Below are 20,531 nucleotides of genomic sequence, written 5' to 3' on the forward strand. Positions count from 1 at the left end.
ACATCTGCCCGCCCCCAGGCTATGCTTGCTTTGTCTTGTCTGTGTGATATGGGGGAGGGGAATTACCAAGAGGTCATCACATAGGCCATGGACAAGTTCTACAAGAGCCAGGTAGAAGAGCATTGTCCTGGCATGCTGCCCAGCACCCAGCTCACACACACATCTCTTATTTAACAGCTTCCCTGAAGCAGCCCTTGAAGTCCAGGCTCCCTAACAAGCCTCCGGAGGAGACTCTGCCAGGCTAGGGTCCTGGGCTAAAAGACCCATCCCCAAGGGTGTCACCCTCACCAGTCTCATCCTGACAATCTTAGATTATTTTTACCCTGAGGTTTTGGAGTGGGAGTCAGGCAGACAGGAGACAGTGCCCATTAGCCAACTTTCCAGAGAACATCAGTCCTCCAGACAGGGACAGATTAGACCCCCACTAGGTCATTCTCACTGGTTGCCAGTTGAGGGAAACAGCACTTGTGAGCACCTGCCTGTCTCCCCAGGTTCTGTTCAGAAACCCCATCTGTGCCTTTGGACCGAGACTACCCCAAGCATGCAGGCCAGCAACTTTATCTATGGCCTTCACAACTGAATCCCCTTATTTATGGGGTTCACTGCATGTGAGTATATGGTGGGCTCAATTCCTGCCTACCAACTCCTGCCAGATACCCATGCCCACCTCATTAAGAGAGTGAGGCCATACAGACACATCCAGGCCATTATAGTATGGGGTGGCTGGGGCCCTGCTTGCCTACCCTTTATTGCTGGTTCAGGGCCAACTGTCCAAGCACATTCCTACCCTGAGTTGATACACTGGGGACATTATACACCGGGGTCACTGAACACTTATAAAATTCCACAAACAGGCCCAGCTGGTCTCCTGGAAGTTTCGTAAATAGGATAAACGGAGGCTTCCATTCAGAAACAGGTATCCCACCAAGTAGCTGCCCAAGGCCCAGGCCAGCCCCAAGTTTGTGTGAAGCCTGCCTGCCATGTCCACAGCCCATGCCGACCCCTCCAGGAGCCACTGGACTGCTTGTTTCTGGGATGTGACAAGCCCAAGACAGCTGCAGCCTTGCAGGACCACTATGCCCATCTGGAAGCAGTATCCAGGGGCCTATAGAAAGAAGTGGAGGTGAAACCAAGTGTCATAAAAATACTTTATTAGGCCAAACTACACACTATAAAAATGCTTTAAAATGTAGCAGGAGGAGATGTAAAGAGTCAAAGAGGTACAAAGAAGTAACAATGGCTGTCAAAATACACTAAAGAATCCACACTACTTCTCCCTTTACCTGGAAAAGGAAGCTTCTAGGCTACCTCCTCCTGACCTCACGCCTTAAACAATTCCTCCTTAGCCATGGCATCTTGGTATTACTGATATTCTGACACCAGGTCATTAAGGTTGCTCTCGGCCTCGGTGAACTCCATCTCACCCTTGCCCTCACTCGTGTACCAGTGCAGGAAGGCCTTGTGCCTGAACATAGCTGTAAACTGTTCGGCATCACGTTTGAAGAGCTCCTGGACCGCTGTGTTGTTACCGATGAGGGCGGCCGACATTTTTAGTTCCTGGGGTGGAATGTCACAGATGGCTCTTTTCTTTTTGTGAGGGAGCAAAGTAGCTGCTGTTCTTGTCCTGGATATTGAGCATTTGCTTATTCACCTCCCTCATGGACATGTGACCTCTGAAAATGGCAGCCATGGTTAGGTAGCAGCCACGTCGGGGGTCACAGGTGGCCATCATATTCTTAGCCTCGAACAGCTGCTGAGTGAGCTCAGCCACGGTCAGGGCCCAGTACTGCTGGCTGGTCAGTGAGGCAAAGCCAGGCATAAAGAAGTGAAGCCCAGGAAATGGAAGCATGTTCGCATTCAGCTGGCCCGGGAAGTGCAAGTACGTGGTGACCCCACTCATGGTAGCAGACACCAGGTGATTCAGGCCACCGTAGGTGGATGTGGTCAGTTTTAAGGTTCTGGGACAGATGTTATGGAGCACTTCATTATCGATGCAGAACGTCTCATCTGCATTTTTTTGAGCTGGTTGATGGAAAGGGTGGCATTGTAGGGCTCCACCATGGGTTCTGACAACCCGGGCGAGGACAGGACACTGAATGTGTTTATGATTCCATCTGGGTACTCCTCCCAAATTTCACCCATGAGAAGTGTACCCATCCCAGACCCAGTCCCCCCACCCAGGGAGTGGGTCAGCTAGAAACCGTGTAGGCAATCACAGCTCTCAGCCTCTCTTCTCACAGCATCCACCACCGACTCCATCAGCTCCAAGCCTTCCAATGTAGTACCCATTGGCCCAGTTGTTACCAGCCCCACACTGACCTGTAAGGTAGTACTGCCAGTCACTTGATGGCCAGGTAAATGGTGGTCACCACCACAATGTATAAAGGTCCAAGTGTCACATGTGAGGTAAAATCACGATTCACCCTGCATGTGGAGCAAATAAAATCCCCTCCTCCTAAGTTACAGGACAGCAGCCTTGCTTGTTAGAATATAGATCAGGAGCCAATCCCAAGACAGCTAACAGCAGACTCACTGCAGGTGGCTCCTGCCCATTCCCAGGCAATAAGAAGGCTGTAGTCATGGCCCCATATCAGCTCCTTGCAGGAAGATTACATCAGCTCCTCAAGTTGAGAAGACAGCTGGGCCTTCCTCCGGCAAAGCCCATTTAGGAAAGGGAGACTGAGTGACTCAGAGGATGGGAGGGTGTTCAGGGGCCTTGGTTCCACAGTTCCCACAGAGATAACCTTGAGGCCCTCATTGACTTTGAACTGCCCTGGCTAAGGAGCCACATCCCAGTCCTCATCCACAGCTCACCTGAGATAAAGTTGTCTGGCCTAAAGATCTGCCTGAAGGACCCCGAGGTCATGGAGTCCATGGTTCCTGGCTCCAGATCCACGAGCACAGCGTGAGCCACGTACCTGCCACCTGAAGGGAATGGGAAGGCATTCGTTCCCAGGAGAGCTATTGGGGCAAGACTGGAGTCTCACCACTGGCCTTGTTGTGGTACACATTGATGCGCTCCAGCTGCAGGTCACTCTCCCCACAGTAGGTGTCAGTGGAGGTGATGCCATGTTCATCAGATATCACCTCCCAGAACTGCAAGAGATGCGACAGGCCAGACAGGCCAGGGCTAAGTCACAGAGCTTGGGGAGTTGGAGATGCTCTAGTCCCTCTCCCACTTCCACCCCCACCCTCAGGCCACTAAGTCCCTTGAGGTTTGACCTGGCAGTCTTGCCAGCCACACAGCTCCACCGCATCCTGGGCAGGAAGCCCAGGGACCGCAATGCAGAGGGGCCACCCCTTCCACTGCCAACATCTTCATCGGCCACCCCGCAGACCCTAGCTGTGCCCTTAGATTAGACCCCTGGCTGCCAACCTTTGTGCCAATATGGTTCTTGCAGTGTCCGGGTTGGGTGAGCATGAATTCCCTTATGGCCAAGTCGGGATTATGGACAGAAGAAGAAACGTGAAAAGGAGAAGCAGTCACACAATGATTCAGCCTGCAGTCCACCAATGCTTAGGGCCCGCAGTCCTGCGCCCACCTCCTGCAGCCTTGGATTGGGCTCTCAGAATAAGAAACAGCTTTACTTTTCCAAAGGTGAATCCCTTGGGGTTTAACATCTATTGGAGAGATCAGGTGGCCTTGCTGCGGTTCTTTCCAAATTGGGGAAAGCTGGTAAACTGGAGAACTTCTTCCCATGTCTTCAGTAAGACCAAATCCCTAGCTGAGCTAAAACTGAATTTTCTTCCCGTGGGAGAGGGGAAGCCTTTTGTTTCCATATTCGCAGAGTGCCTTTCCACTTGTCCTAGATTGATGACATATTTTTGTGATTGATGAGATGAGTTTTTTCATCTCTTAGGAGATCTGTGGTTAGGAAAGTCTTTCTGTATGCCAACTCAACAGGACTTAAGTATAAGTTTTCCTTTGGAGCAGCTCAAACCCATGGTAAGCTATGGGTGTTAGGGGTAGTCAGCCCTCTGATTTTGTTAGAGACTTCTTTAGAGTATGTTTAGTTCTTCCATGTTTCCAGAGGACTACAGTCTCCACACAGAGCAAAAATGATATTTGATTCCTAAAGCTGAGGATACGTGTTGGGATATGCCTGATGTAAAAGATGGGTCATTGTCACTTTGCAGACTTTTAGATGATCCAAACTGAGGAATAATATCTTCTGGTGAACATTATTCAGATAGCATGGGGAACACCTTGATCTAACCAGTGAAGGTATCAGTAAGTATTAGCAAATACTTGAATGTCCTACACAAAGGCATCTGAGTAAATTAGAGTTCTTAGTCCTCACCTGGAGAGGACTCTCAATGTCAGACATGTTAAACTAGAGGAGAAAATTGCTGGCTGTTTGGGTTATTTCAGGCACAGAGCTCAGGGCAGGGTCACCTGTTTCAGTGTCTTGAAAAGATTTATTGTCATAAACCAATGAGACATTAACTGAAACAATCCTTTCTAGGGTGAAAAAAATCATGTAAGTGCTTAATTATTTTCTTATGATTGGTACCTGGCATTAGTAATGTATTACCACGAGTCAGCCAGCCAGAGGAGTGTTGGGCTAAACTGCATTCCTTGGCCCATTTTTCTTCTTCTTTGAAGCATTCTGGCTCAGCTCTGGATATGCTGACCAGCATGCCCATCAGCTTCATTGGCCCTTTTAGTGCAGTGACTTGGCTACCCCATCTGCAAGGGCATTTTCTTTAACACGGTCAATCTCTCTTTTGACATCCTCTGCAATGAATTATATTCACTTTTCTTTGGCAGCCAAGCAGCATTCTAACAAGCTCAAAATCTGGGTGATGTTGTATGGAAAACCCTCTGTGGTCAGGAGTCCCTACCCATTCCAAATTGCAGCATAAGCATGAAGCACCACAAAAATCATACTTAGAATCAGTGTAAATGTTAACTTTTAATACTTTCTCAACTGCAGGGCTCTGGAAAGTTTAATTAACTCAGCTTCTTGAGCTGAGGTAGAGGCCAGTAGGGCTTGTGACTTGATTAACTTGTGCTGACTAATAAGAGTATGTCTAGCCCTCCTGTTTTCCTGATGCACAAAACAACTTGCATCTGTTAACCACTCTTCCTTGGGATGGTCAAGGAGCTCATCTCAAGTCTGGCCAGCAAGAATAAATTTGTTTCATAACCTGTGACATGGTTTCGCTGTGTCTCCAGTCAAATCTTAAATTGTAGCTGTCATAATTTCCATGTGTCTTCGGAGGGACCCATTGGGAGGTAACTGAATTGGGTGGGGGCTTCCCATGTTGTTCTTGTGACACTGAATAAGCCTCATGAGATCTGATGATTTCACTTTAATTTTTTTTGCTTTTTTTTTTAGACATAGTCTTGCTCGGTTGCCCAGGCTGGAGTGCAGTGGCACGATGCCGGCTTTGCCTGGTTAATTTTCTTATTTAAAGTAGAGATGTGATTTCACCATATTGGTCAGGCTGGTCTCAAACTCCTGACTTCAGGTGATCCATCCAGCTCGGCAACCCAAAATGCTGGGATTACTCCCCTTTATAAAGTGGAGTTTTTCTACGCAAGCTCTTTTGCCTGCTGCCATGTAGGAGATGTGACTTTGCTCCTCCTTTACCTTCTGCTGTGATTGTGAGGCCTCCCCAGCCATGTGGAACTGTGAGTCAATTAAACCTCTTTTCTTTTTTTTTTTTTTGAGACGGAGTTTCGCTCTCGTTATTCAGGCTGGAGTGCAATGGCACGATCTTGGCTCACCGCTACCTCCGCCTCCTGGGTTCAGGCAATTCTCCTGCCTCAGCCTTTTGAGTAGCTAGAATTACAGGCATGCGCCACCATGCCCAGCTAATTTTTTTGTATTTTTGGTAGAGACGGGGTTTCACCATGTTGACCAGGATGGTCTCGATTTCTTGACCTCGTGATCCACCCACCTCAGCCTCCCAAAGTTCTGGGAGTACAGGAATGAGCCATCGCGCCCAGCCTTAAACCTCTTTTCTTTATAAATTACCCAGCCTCAGATATGTCTTTACTAGCACCATGAGAACAGACTAATACAACATGTATGCTGGAAATGCTGGAAGCACCTATGTACTCTAGCAGATAAGTAGCTCAGTTTATGGTTTGACAGACTTCAAAAGTTATGTCTGAAGTGTCTAGTACTAAGGCCTGATACTTTAATAAATTTTCCCTATAATCCACTGGTACCCTTTAGTTTCTAGGACCACCTTCCCTTGGTGTGGGGCCAAAAAACCTTTAGGTGCTGTCCTAGTGTTTGCTGATTAGCCTTGCCTACTAGAGAAGTTGTAGCAGCAACAGTGCCAAGAAATCTAAGACACCCAGAGACCACCTAGTCTGTCTGCTCAGAAAAGTAGGCTACTGGCCTTCAATTGTTCCCCATGATTTTTTTCATGTGGGGCTGTTAAATAAATTTCAACTTCTAATTATAATGATGGAGAGGTTCTTGCTGATGTTTTCTAATAATCAAGGTAAAAAAAATACTAGGTTCCAAGACATCTATTTTTTAAAGTGTCACTTGGACCAGTGGCAAATTAAACAAGCAATCAGCTGAAAGTCAGAAAATCATTGAGGAAAGTAAAAGCTAAATTGTTTGAGGTTTGCTTCCTGTGGTAGCCTCCAGGCTGCTACAAAACAGAGGCAGTGAGCAGAAAGGTGACAAGATGCAGAGCCTTCAGGTGAGGGACAGAGAGCACAAGGTAGGCAGTCCAAAAAGAGAAAGTGGCAAACATCATGTTTAGCAAAATTCATTCTTTTCAATAAACCCCAGGGCCTCTAACTCTGTGAGCTTGGCTTATAATCTGAGTATGACACCCCAAGCCCTTTAACTTCTGTGGCTGAGTCTCTCACTCTAGCACTATACTGTAGGGCCTCTCACTTAAGTGATAGTAGATAATCATTCTTACCCACTGGAATGGCTTTATGACTCTAAAAGATACTCCACTTGCTCAATGTCAGCTAACTGATTCTGTATGGATTGTTTTCCTTGGAGTCGGGGTCTTATCTTGGTGTCCCTTCATGATGTTACTGAAAGATGTTGCTTGAAAAGAGGGTTCTGATACAGACCACAAAGGATTCTTAGGTTGTGTAGAAGAAAAAAATCTGAGGTAAGTCAGAGAGCACAGTGAAAAAAGCAAGTTTATTAGCAATGACTCCAGTACAGAGTTGGGTATCCTCAGAAAACAAGAGCAGGAGTGCACTGTCTTTTCTTAGTCTCTCAACTTAGAAGAAACTATAAAGAGAAAGAGTTACAATTAAACTTAAAAATGCACACATACTCACTAAAGGCAGGTACTATTGGTTTTAACAATGGCCATTAAACTTTTGACCTAAGCTAGATCATTAATACTATCTTTAAGAAAATATGCTGCACTCCTGGGACATTTACACATTTTTCAGGCTTGGTGGAAGATGTCTTGTATGGCCATACATATTCTGCAATTGTAATTGGTGGCCAGCTAAAATATGCGGCTATATTCTGACCATAAGTGTTAATCTTTTAACTGTCTTGTGAGTACCTATCTACCAATATTAAGATAGAGTATTCTAGTCATGTTTATTAAATTAGAGCTTGGTAACCATGAGTTCCTCTAACACAACAAGTCTACTCCTCAAGGAGAAAATGTATTTCTCAGGAATTTTGTGCATTATGTTTGATGGAATTTGGTATGTTTACCAAAATGGTAGAAAACAGTGAAATTAGTCCTCAAAAGTCCTCAGAATTATGTATCAAGTAAACAAAATAATTATAGAGAATATGCAAGTTGATGTAGTTGATACTCAAAAGAAATTTTGTTTGAAACACAATGAGGCTTTTCTATTATTATTTATTATCATTAATCATTATTATTATTATTTTGGGACTGAGTCTTGCTCTGTTGCCTAGGTTGGAGTGCAGTGGCACCATCGTGGATCACTGCAACCTCTGCCTCCCAGGTTCAAACAATTCTTCTGCCTCAGCCTCCTAAGTAGCTGGGATTACAGGCATGCAACACCACATACAGCTAATTTTTGTGTTTTTAGTAGGGATGGGGTTTTACTATGTTGGCCAGACTGGTCTCAAACCCCTGACCAAAAGTGATCTGCCGACCTTGGCCTCCCAAATTGCTTAGATTACAGACATGAGCCACACATGTGATTAGATTAATTACAATTTAAACCAAATCAGATTCAACAAGGTAGTACCTCTTAGTTTGAAGATGTTTTCTGTCATTTTAAAATGTGACATTCTTCAGTGGAAAGGAAAAATAGTGTTTATCTCCACAGTCAAGAACAAGGTTCCCTGCAGGGATTGGTTGACTGAGAGCTATGGCTCAGGATTAAAAATCCTTCTTTCTTCCACTTGTAAACCAAAAATAAATTCCTAAGCCTCTATTGTCTAAATGGAACCCTCTTCTTGGATAAGGACATTTCAAAGTTAACCTGAAAAGTTAGTTCAGGCCATGGATCACACATGCCTCATTATACTCTCCCCCCATTTTTTTTAAATTTTAATTTTTAAATTTATTTTTGTGGATACATAATTTGTGTATATATTTATGGGGGTACATGACATATTTTGATACAGGCATTCAATGAGTAATACATATTGAAAATTGGGGTATCCATCCACTCATTCATTGACTGCTTGTGTTATAAACAATCCAATTATACTCTTTTAGTCATTATAAAATGTATAAATTATTTTTGACTATAATCACCCTGTTGTGCTGTTAAATATTGTCTTATTCAGTTTTCTAACAGTGTTTTCTACCCATATAACATTCCCACTATCCTTCTGTTCCCCCACTGCCCTTCCCAGCCTCCAGTAGCCATCGTTATACTCTGTATCTATGAGATCAATTGTTTAGAATTTTAGCATCCACAAATAAATAAAAACATATCCTGGCCGGGCGTGGTGGCTCACGCCTATAATACCAGCACTTTGGGAGGCCGAGGTGAGTGGATCACGAGGTCAAGAGATTGAGACCATCCTGGTCAGCAAGGTGAAACCCCATCTCTACTAAAAATACAAAAATTACCTGGGCATGGTGGTGCGTGCCTGTAGTCCCAGCTACTCGGGAGGCTGAGGCAGGAGAATTGCCTGAACCCAGTAGGTAGAGGTTGTGGTGAGCTGAGATCGTGCCATTGCACTCCAGCCTGGGTAACAACAGTGAAACACCGTCTCAAAAACATAAAATAAAATAAGAACATATGACATTTGTCTTTCTGTGTCTCACTTATCTCACTTAACATAAAGACTTTCAGTTCCATTTATGCCATTGCAAATGACAGACTCTGATTCTCTCTTATAGCTGGATAGTGTATATGTACCACATTTTCTCTATCCAGTCATCTCTTAATAGACATTTAGATTCTTTACAAATCTTGGCTATCATAAACCCTTCTGTAGCAAACATGGGAGTACTGATATGTCTTTGATTTGCCAATTTTATTTGTTTTAGGTATATACTGAGCAGTAAAATTCCTGGACCATATTGTAGTTCTATTTTTAGTTATATCGGAAACATTAAAACTGTTCCCAACAACAGGGTATGGGGGTAAAATAATATCTCATTGTAAGTTTGATTTGCATTTCTATAATAATCAGTAATATGAAGCATCTTTTCATTTGTCTGTTTGCCAATTGTATGTCTTCTTTTCATAAATGTTTATTTAAATTTTTTGCTTACTCTTTATGTTATTACTTTTTTTCCATAGAATGTTTAAAACTCTTAATCTATTGCACTGTGTTAGTCTACTTCTGCACTGCAATTAAAAAATACATGAGACTCGTAATTTATAAAGAAAATCAGTTTAATTGACTCACAGTTTCACACAGCTGGGAAGGCCTCAGGAAACTTACAATCATGCCAGATAGGGAAGCAGGCATCTCTTACATGGCAGTAGGAAAGAGAGCAGCTATGTAAAGCAAAGTGGGTAGGTACCCTTACAGAAGCATCAGATGTCATGAGAACTGATTCACTATCACAAGAAAAGCATGGGGAAAACCACCCCCATGATCCAATCACTTTCTACCAGGTCTCTCTCTCAACAATTGGGGAGTAAAATTTAATATGAGATTTGGGTGAAGACACAAATCCTAACCATATTATGTAGCTATTAATCCTTTTTCAGATGGCTAATTTACAAATATTTGCTCCCATTCTATGCGTTTTCTCTTCACTTTGTTGATTGTCTCCTTCACTGTAAAAAACTCTCTAACTTGCTGTAATCCCATTGTCCATGTTTGCTTTGTTTGTCTGTGCTTATGGGGCATTATTTAAGAAATTTTTGCTCAAACCAATGCCCTAGAGAGTTTCCCCAATGTTTTCTTGTAAAAGATTGATAGTTTGAGATGTTAGGCTTAAGTCTTTAACTCATTTTAATTTGGTTTCTGTATGTGGCCAGAAATACGGTTCTAGTTTTATTTTTATGACTATGACGTGTCAATTTTCCCAGCTCTATTTATTGAAGAAATTGTCTTATTTTTTATTGTATGTTCTTGGCAATTTCATTAAAAATAAGTTTGCTCTAGGTTTATGAGTTTGTTTCTGGGTTCTCTATTCTGTTCCATATCTGTGTTTATGCTAGGACCATGCTGTTTTAATTACTATAGCTTGGTAGTATAATTTGAAGCCAGGTAATGGGATTTCTCCTGTTTTGTTTTATATACTCAGCATAGCTTTGATTATTATAGTATTTTGTGGTTCCATATAATTTTCAGAATTCTTATTCTATTTCTTTGAAGAATGTCATTATAATTTTGGTAGAAATGGCATAAAATCTATAGATTGCTTTGGATTGTGGGAACATTTAAAAAATACTGAGTCTCCAAATCTGTGAACATAGAAATATTTTTCTATGTTTTGTGTCCTCTTTCCTTTCTTTTACTGGTGTTTTATAGTTTTAATTGTTGAGAACTTTTATTTCTTTGGTTAATTTCTACACTTTTTTTTATTTGTGGCTATTGCAGATAGTATTATTTTTTAAAATTCTTTTTCAGTTTGTTGACTGTTGGCTTATAGAAATTCTACTGATTTGTATATATCGATTTTGTATTCTGCAAATTTAATTAATTTGTTAGTTCTAACAGTTTTATAGTGGACATATAGGCAATTCTTACATTGCTATAAAGAAGTAATCTGAGACTGGGTAATTTATAAAGAAAAGAGGTTTAATTGGCTCATGGTTCTACAGGCTGTACAGAAAGCATAGCACTGGGTTCTGCTTCTGGAAAAGCCTCTGACAGCTGACACTCAAGGTAAAAGATAAATCTAGTGCTTGTACATCACATTGTAAATGCGAGGGTGTCTGTGGGGGGAAGTGCTACATACTTTTAAACAACCAGCTCTCATTAAAGCTTACTATGTGAGAATAAGAAAATGATATCAAAATGTTCATGGAAATTCTGCCCTCATGATTGAATCACCTCCCCAGTAGGCCCACCACCGACATTGAGGATTACATTTCAATATGGGATTTTGGTGGGGACACACACTCAAACTACATTAGTTTGCCCTTGGCTATTCCAAATCTTATATCCTTCTCATATTTTATTTTTCTTTGAAATGACTTATTGTTTGCTTTTGCACACACATGCTGAGGACAGGGCAGGTCCAGCCTGGGGCCTGCTCCCCACTGCAGCATTCCAGGCACCCAGTGCAGGCCAAGGGGGACAGGGAGCATCTCTCCATGTTAAGTAAGGGGAGATTCCCTGAGTAAAAGATGTTTCCTTAAGTAGGACATGTCCAGGCTTCAGGAGCGGTCCTGGGGGTGGAGGTTCTGGGCCTTCAGGCCAGAGCACTACTCATGACTTCTGAGAAGTCACCTGGTGTGCGGGGCGTGGCAGTCAGAGGCGGCTGCAGCTCAGGCTGGGTCCCTTTCCAGGCCAAAAACTTCTCCAATTTGGTTTTAAAAAGCAATCCATGACCTGGGCAGTCCGTGGTCTCTTTGGCAGCTCACCTCTTGCAGCAGCCGTGGCACAGGCTGAACACACATCTGTTGCCCTTTGGGTTGCCACACTGGTCACATATTGCATATTTTAACTTCAGAGAGGGGTCAGAGGTCTTGTGGGGGTTCTTCAGCTGCCTCTTCTGCTTGTTCTTGGACAGGACTTTCATGCCACACTCCTCCTCCTCCAGGGCCCACTTGCTGCACCCACCTGCCTTCTCCTTGCTCCCCTCCCTGGGCCCCAGCCAGACATAGGGCTGGCAGATCCAGAGGAAGGGCAAGTCGCTGGTGGGCTTCACTCCCTCCTGCCTGGATATCTCCTCCTGACACCGCATCTTCAGCTTCTGGCTCACAGCAGCAATGCCCTCCAGGGATTTTGCCTTGGCCAGCTCCTCTCACAGCTGCTGATGCACCTTCAGCATGTGGTGCCACAGCTTGAAGAGGTAGGCCCGGACGTAGGACAGTGGACAGGGGAGCTCCCACATGATGTCCAGGTATTCACTGGCCAGTTTCCACACGGCAGGGCTCTGGCCCTCAAACAGGGCAGGGTTGTGCAGGTTGCCTTCTGCGCTCATGACACCCTGTACACCCGTGTCCTGGATGCAGCGCTCCACATCCTGTAGGCTCTGGATGTTCCCATTGGTGAAAACAGGGATGGCCACAGCTTTCTGCACAGCCTTAATGTTCTTTCAGGACGCTGCACCCGACCGGGGCCCCTTCTGCTCCTTTGCACTTATGAACGGTCAGCAACTGGCAGTCGGCCTTCTCCAGCATCTGGGCATACCTCACAGTCTTGTCAATCTCTGGGAAGACACAGATTTTGCACATGACGGGAACAGAGAGTTTCTTGTGGGCCAGCAAAATTATTTTTTGGAGCAGGTTCCACTCGTCCTGCAGGAAGGCGTCATAGTGACCTCTCTTGGCTATCATCTGTGGGCAGCCCAGGTTCAGGTCGATGGCATCACAGTAATTCTGAGCCATGAGAGCTGCCTGAACAAACACCTACAGGTCATTGGCACAGAACTGCACCATGAGGGGCCGGTCCTTGGGGCACAACTCACAGTACAGGTTCTCCTTCCAGTAATTAGCATGGCAGACGAAGACTTGGGTGTGCAGCATGGGCGTGTAGCAGAGCTGTGCCCTGTGGCGCTGACTCAGCAGCCTCCAGGCCAGCTCGCTCTGGTCTACCATGGGGGCCACGACGTGGCGGGCCCCCAGAACTCGAAGCCCTGCAGCTTTCGCATTGTCTCCAGGCCTTGCCATGTCCGTCGCGTGCCTTTGGCTCCGAAGGCGCCGGCTGCCTGTGTCCCGGGCCCACCTCGCTCCGGCCTCGCCAACGCCCGGGGCCCATGCCACGCTCAGGCCTCTGGGAATGCCAGCACCGCGCTGGGGCCGCAGCCAGGCCCAGGGCTCCGTGCCGCCACCGGCCCTTCTCATATTTTAAAATGCAATCATGACTTCCCAATAATCCCAAAAGTCTTAGCTTATTTTAGCCTTGACTCAAAAGTCAAAAGTTTCATCTAAGGCAAAGCTAGTTTCTTCCTTCCATATGCCTGTTTAAAAAAAAGTTAGTTAGGTACTTCCAAGATACAAAAGGGTTATAGGCATTGGGTAAATACTCATATTCTAAAAGGAAGAAATCAGCCCAAAAAAGGGGACCACAAGACCCATGCAAGTATGAAACCCAGAAGGGCAGTTATTAATTTATAAGAATCCAAAATAATTATTTTTTACTCTCTGTCCCATTTCCTAGACATATTAATGCTTTGGGAAAGTCTGACCTTGTGGCCTTTCATGGTTGAGCCCCTACAGCTGCTCTCATGGGCTGGTATTTTTTGCCTCTGACTTTTCCAGGTGCAAAGCTCGAGCTGTAGCTGGATCTACCATTCTGGGGTCTGGAGGACAATGATCCTCTCCTCATAGACCTACTAGGCCATGCCCCAGTAGGGTGCCTATATGGGGACTGTAATCCCATATTTCTTCTCTGCATTGTTTTAATAGAAATTCTCCATGAGGGCTCCACCACTGCAGCATGTTTTCTGCCTGAACTCCCAGGCTTTTGCATAATTTTTTGAAATAAAGGTGGAGGCTTTCAAGTCTCAACTTTTGCATTTTGTAATAGGCTTAACAGCACATGGAAGCTACCAAGGCTTATGACTTACACCATTTGAAGAAGTGACTGGAGTTGTAACTGGGCCAATCTGAGATACTCCTGGAGCTTGAGCGGTGGCCAGGATGCAGGAAGCCATGTTCCAAGGCCTCTCAAGAGAGTATGGTCCTCAGCCTGATCCCAGAAACTATTGTCTTCTTTTAGACCTCCGGGCCTGTGATGGAAGGCTGCCTCTTAGATTTCTAAAATGCCTTCAAGTCCTCCTTCTCATTGCCTTGGCTATCAATACTTTTTTTTATGTTATGCAAATATCTCTAACATTGGGTGCCTCACAGCCTACTTGAATTTCTCTCTTATAAAAGCTCTTTATTTTTCTGCCACATGGTTAGCCTGCAAAGTTTTCAAAATTTTACACCATGCTTCTCTTGTATATAGAAGTTACAACTTATTTTTTGGCTCCAGCATTTAAGTATAAGTTGTTAGAAGCATCCAGGCCATATCTCGAATGCTTTGCTCCTTAGACATTACTTCCAACAGAAATCCTAAATTGTCACACTCTCAAATTCAAACGTTTATATATCTCTAGGGCATGAACCCAACTTAGCAAACCACTTTGCTGAGACATAACATGCATGACCTTTGCTTTCATCCCAGTAAGTTCCTAATTTTCATGTGAGACCTCCTCAGTCCAGTCTTCACTGTCCAGATTACTATCAGCATTTTGGTCACAGCCATTCAACCAGTCTTTAAGAAAATCTCAATGTTCCCTCATTTTCTGTCTTCTTCTGAGTTCTACAAACTCTTCCAACCTCTGCCTGTGTACCCAATTACAAGGCTTATTCCACATTTTTAGGTATTCTTACAACAATTTTCCCTTTTTGGTGCCAATTTTTTGTATTAAACCATTTTTGCATTACTATGAATGCCTGAGACTGGGTAATTTATTTTTAAAAAGGAAGTTTAACTGGCTCATAATTCTACAGGTTGTACAGAAGACATAGCACTGGCATATGCTTCTGGGGAGGCCTCTGGAATTCTACAATCATGGCAGAAGGTGAAGCAGAATCTTGCACATCACAGGACAAAAAGCAGGAACAAAAAACAAAGGAGTAAGTTGTTACACACTTTTAAATAACCAGAACTTGTGGGAACTCACTCACTATCATGAGGATAGTACCAAATGGGATGGTGCTAAGCCATTCATGAGTAATCTACCCTGATGGCTAAATCACCTTTCACCAGGCCCACTTCCAACATTGAGAATTATATTTCAATATGATATTTGGAAGGTGACATACATTTAAACCCTATCAGAGGAGTCTTTATTTTGTTCCAAATATAAGATTATATCATCAGCAAAAAGAAAATAGTTTGAATTCTTTTCCAGTTGGGATGCACTTTATTGCTTTCACTTATCTGATCGCTCCAGCTAGTACTTTCAGAATTATGTTGAATAACTGTGGTAAAAGTGGACATTCTTGTCATCTTCCAGATTTCAGAGAAAAGCTTTTAGTTTTCCCTCACTCTGTATGATACTAGCTGTGTGTCTGTCATATATGGCTTTTATTATGTTGAAGTATGTTCATTCCATACCAAGTTTTCAAAGGGTTTTTTATTATAAAAGAATATTAAATTTTGGCTGGGCTCAGTGGCTCACACCTGCAATCTTAGCACATTGGGAGGCTGAGATGGGTGATCACAAGGTAAAGAGATGGAGAGTGTTCTGGCCAACATGGTCAAACCCTACCTTTACTAAAAATACAGAAAAAATAGCTGAGCGTGGTGGTGCACATTTGTAGTCCCCACTACTTGGAAGGCTGAGGCAGAATAATCCCTTGAACCTGGAGGCAGAGGTTGCAGTGAGCCAAGCTCATGCCACTGCACTCCAGCCTGGTGACAGAGTGAGACTCTGTTTAACAAAAAAAAATATTAAATTTTATCATATAATTTTTTAGCATAATTGAAATGATCACATGGATTTTGTCCTTTATTCAGTTTATATGATATATCACATTGATTTTCATGTTGAACCATCTTTACATCCTTGGGATAAATCCCACTTGATCATTATGAGTTACCTATTTATGTATTCTTTCATTCAGTTTGCCAGGTGTTTTGGACATTTTTTGCATCAATATTCTCAGATATGGGCCTGTAGTTTGCTTTTTCAATGTTTCTTCGTCTGGTTTTGATATCGGGTAATACCGGCCGCAAAGAATGAGTTTGGAAATGTCCCCCTCTTCTCTAATTTCAGTCTGGTCCTACAGCCTTTTATATTCAGGTTTTAATTTCTTTCTTTTTGTAAATTGCATTTTAGGTTTTAAGGTACATGTGCAGAACATGCAAGATAGTTGCATAGCGACACACATGGCAGTGTGTTTTGCTGGCTTCCTCCCCTTCACCCACATTTGGCATTTCTCCCCAGGCTATTCCTCCCCAGCTCCACCCTCACTGTCCCTCGTCTATTCCCCTCAATAGACACCAGTGTGTAGTACACCCTTCCCTGTGTCTATGTGTTCTCATTTTTCATCTCCTGCCTATGAGTGAGAATATGTGGTATTTCATTTTCTGTTTTTGTGTCAGTTTGCTGAGAATAATGTTCTCCAGATTCATCCATGTCCCTACAAAGAAGATGAACTCATCATTTTTGATTGCTGCATAATATTCCATGGTGTATATGTGCCACATTTTCCCAATCCAGTCTATCATCAATGGGCATTTGGGTTGGTTCCAGGTCTTTGCTATTGTAAACAGTGCTGCAATGAACATTCGTGTGCATGTCTCCTTATAGTAGAACGATTTATAGTCCTTTGGATATATACCCAGTAATGGGATTGCTGGGTCAAATGGAATTTCTATTTCTAAGGCCTTGAGGAATCGCCACACTGTCTTCCCCAATGGCTGAACTAATTTACAATTTCACCAACAGTGTAAAAGTGTTCCTATTTCTCCACATCCTCTCCAGCATCTGTTGTCTCCAGATTTTTTAATGATCGCCATTCTAACTGGCATGAGATGGTATCTCAATGTGGTTTTGATTTGCATCTCTCTAATGACCAGTGATGATGAGCATTTTTTCATGTTTTTTGGCCTCATGTATGTCTTCTTTTGTAAAGTGTCTGTTCATATCCTTTGCCCATTTTTGAATGGGCTTGTTTGTTTTTTTTCTTGTAAATCTGTTTGAGTTCTTTGTAAATTTTGAATATCAGCCCTTTGTCAGATGGGTAAACTCCAAATCTGCTTGTTTTTTCCCATTCTGTTTGTTGCCAATTCACTCTAGTGACTATTTATTTTGCCATGCAGAAACTGTGGAGTTTGATTAGGTCCCATTTGTCCATTTTGGCTTTTGTTGCCAATGCTTTTTTTGTTTTGTTCATGAAGTCCTTGCCTACTCCTATGTCCTGAATGGTTTTGCCTAGAGTTTCTTCAAGGGTTTTAATGGTGCCAGGTCTTATGTTTAAGTCTTTAATCCATCTGGAGTTAATTTTAGTGTAAGGTGTCAGGAAGGGGTCCAGTTTCTGCTTTCTGCACATGGCTAGCCAGTTTTCCCAACACCGTTTATTAAACAGGGAATCCTTTCCCCATTGCTTGTTTTTGTCAGGTTTATCAAAGATTGTATGGTTGTAGATGTTTTGTGTTGCCTCCAATGCCTCTGTTCTGTTCCATTGGTCTATATCTCTGTTTTGGTACCAGTACCATGCTGTTTTGATTACTGTAGCCTTGTAGTATAGTTTGAAGTCCGGTAGTGTGATGCCCCCCGCTGTATTTTCTTTGCTTAAAATTGACTTGGCTGTGTGGGCTCTCTTTTGGTTCCATATGAAGTTCATGGTGGTTTTTTTCCAGTTCTGTGAAGAAATTCAATGGTAGCTTGAAGGGGATAGCATTGATTCTGTAAATTACTTTGGGCAGTATAGCCATTTTCATAATATTAGTTCTTTCTAACCATGAACATGGAATGTTTCTCTATCTGTTTGTGTCCTCTCTTATTTCGTTGAGCAGTGGTTTGTAGTTATTCTTGAAGAGGTCCCTTAATTTCCTTGTAAGTTGTATTCCTAGGTATTTTATTCTTTTTGTAGCAATTGTGAATGGCAGTTCGTTCTTGATTTGGCTCTCTTTAAGTCTGTTATTGGTGTATAGAAATGCTCGTGTTTTTTGCACATTGATTTTATATCCTGAGACATTGCTGAAGTTGCTTATCAGTTTCAGGAGTTTTTGGGCTGAGGCGCTGGGGTATTCTAGGTATACTATCATGTCGTCTGCAAATAGAGACAATTTGGCTTCCCCCTTTTCTATTTGAATACCCTTTATTTCTTTTTGTTGCCTGATTGCTCTGGCTAGAATTTCCAGCACTATATTAAATAGGAGTGGTGAGAGAGAACATCCTTGCCTAGTGCTGGATTTCAAATGGAATGCTTTTAGTTTTTGACCATTCAGTATGATATTGGCTGTTGGTTTGTCATGGATAGCTTTTATTACTTTGAGATACGTTCGATCGATACCGAGTTTATTGAGGGTTTTTAGCATAAAGGGCTGTTGAATTTTGTCAAATGCCTTCTCTTCATCAATTGAGCTCATCATGTGGTTTTTGTTTTTGGTTCTGTTTATGTGGTGAATTACGTTTATAGACTTGTGTATGTTGAACCAGCCTTGCATTTCTGGGATGAATCCTACTTGATCATGATGGATAAGTTTTTTGATGTGTTGTTGCAGTCGACTTGCCGGTATTTTATTGAAGATTTTTGCATCTATATTCATCATGGATATTGGCCTGAAGTTTTCTTTTCTTGTTGGGTCTCTGCCGGGTTTTGGTATCAGGATAATGTTGGTCTCATATAATGATTTGGGAAGGATTTTCTCTTTTTGGATTATTTGGAATAGTTTCAGAAAAAATGGTATCAGCTCCTCTTTGTGTGTCTGGTAGAATTTGGCTGTGAACCCATCTGGACCTGGAATTTTTTTGTGTGGTAGGCTCTTAATTTCTGCCTCGACTTCAGACCTTGTTATTGGTCTATTAATAGTTTCAGCTTCCTCCTGGTTTAGGATTTGGAGGACACAGGTGTCCAGAAATTTATCCATTTCTTCCAGGTTTACTAGTTTTTGTGTATAGAGTTGTTTGTAATATTCTCTGATGATGGTTTGAATTTCTGTGGAATCTGTGGTGATTTCCCCTTTATCATTTTTTATCGCATCTATTTGGTTGTTCTCTTTTCTTTTTTATCAATCTGGCTAGGGGTTTATTTTGTTGATCTTTTCAAAAAATCAGCTCTTGGATTTATTGATTTTTTGAAGGGTTTTTCATGTCTCTATCTCCTTCAGTTCAGCTTTGATCTTAGTTATATTTTGTCTTCTGCTAGGTTTTAAATTTTTTTGATCTTGCTCCTCTAGCTCTTTCAATTTTGATGATAGGGTGTCTATTTTGGATCTCTCCACTCTTCTCATATGGGCACTTACTGTTATATTATTTTTCTGGAGACTGCTTTAAATGTGTCCCAGAAATTCTGGTATGTTGTGTCTTTATTCTCATTGGTTTCAAAGAACTTCTTTATTTCTGCCTTCATTTCATTGTTTATCCAGTCAACATTCAAGAGCCACTTGTTCCGTTTCCATGAAGCTGTGCGGTTCTGAGTTAGTTTCTGAATTCTGAGTTCTAACTTGATTGCACTATAGTCTGAGAGACTGTTTGTTATGATTTCAGTTGTTTTGCATTTGCTGAGGAGTGCTTTACTTCCAATTATGTGGTCAATTTTAGAGTAGGTGTGATGTGGTGCTGAGAAGAATGTATATTCTGTGGATTTGGGGTGGGGAGTTCTGTAAATGTCTATCAAGTTTGCTTGTTCCAGGTCTGAGTTCAAGCTCTGGATATCCTTGTTAATTTTCTGCCTGGTTGATCTGTCTAATATTGACAGTGGAGTGTTAAAGTCTCCCACTATTATTGTGTGGGAGTCTAAGTCTCTGTAGGTCGTTAAGAACTTACCTTATGTATCTCGGTGCTCTTGTATTGGGTCCATATATATTTAGGATCGTTAGCTCTTCTTGTTTTATCAATCCTTTTACCATTATGTAATGACCTTCTTTGTCTCTTTTGATCTTTGTTGCTTTAAAGTCTATTTTATCAGAGATGAGAATTGCAACTCCTGCTTTTTTTTTTTCTCTCCATTTGCTTGGTAAGTCTTCCTCCATCCCTTTATTTTGAGTCTTTGTGTATCCTTGCATCTGAGATGTGTTCCCTGGATACAGCACACTGATGGGTTTTGGTTTTTTATCCAATTTGCCAGTCTGTGTCTTTTGATTGGTGCATTTAGCCCATTTATATTTAGGGTTAATATTGTTACGTGTGAATTTGATACTGCCATTTTGATGCTAGCTGGCTGTTTTGCCCATTAGTTGATGCAGATTCTTCATTTTGTTGATGCTCTTTAGCATTTGGTATATTTTTGGAATGGCTTGTACTGGTTGTTCCTTTCTATGTGTAGTGCCTATTTCAGGAGCTCTTGTAAA

At 42.5% G+C, this 20,531-nt stretch overlaps 2 pseudogenes; both read right to left on the minus strand.

Moving 5' to 3' along the window:
- Positions 1-1,299: 1,299 nt before the first annotated feature.
- Positions 1,300-2,280, minus strand: LOC128930784 (tubulin beta-8 chain pseudogene; annotated as a pseudogene).
- A 9,483-nt stretch (positions 2,281-11,763) lies between these two features.
- LOC128930794 (tRNA-dihydrouridine(16/17) synthase [NAD(P)(+)]-like pseudogene) lies at positions 11,764-13,167 on the minus strand (annotated as a pseudogene).
- Positions 13,168-20,531: the final 7,364 nt, after the last annotated feature.

Source organism: Callithrix jacchus, chromosome 19 (assembly GCF_049354715.1).
Source record: "Callithrix jacchus isolate 240 chromosome 19, calJac240_pri, whole genome shotgun sequence".
NCBI classification, from domain to species: Eukaryota; Metazoa; Chordata; class Mammalia; order Primates; family Cebidae; genus Callithrix; species Callithrix jacchus.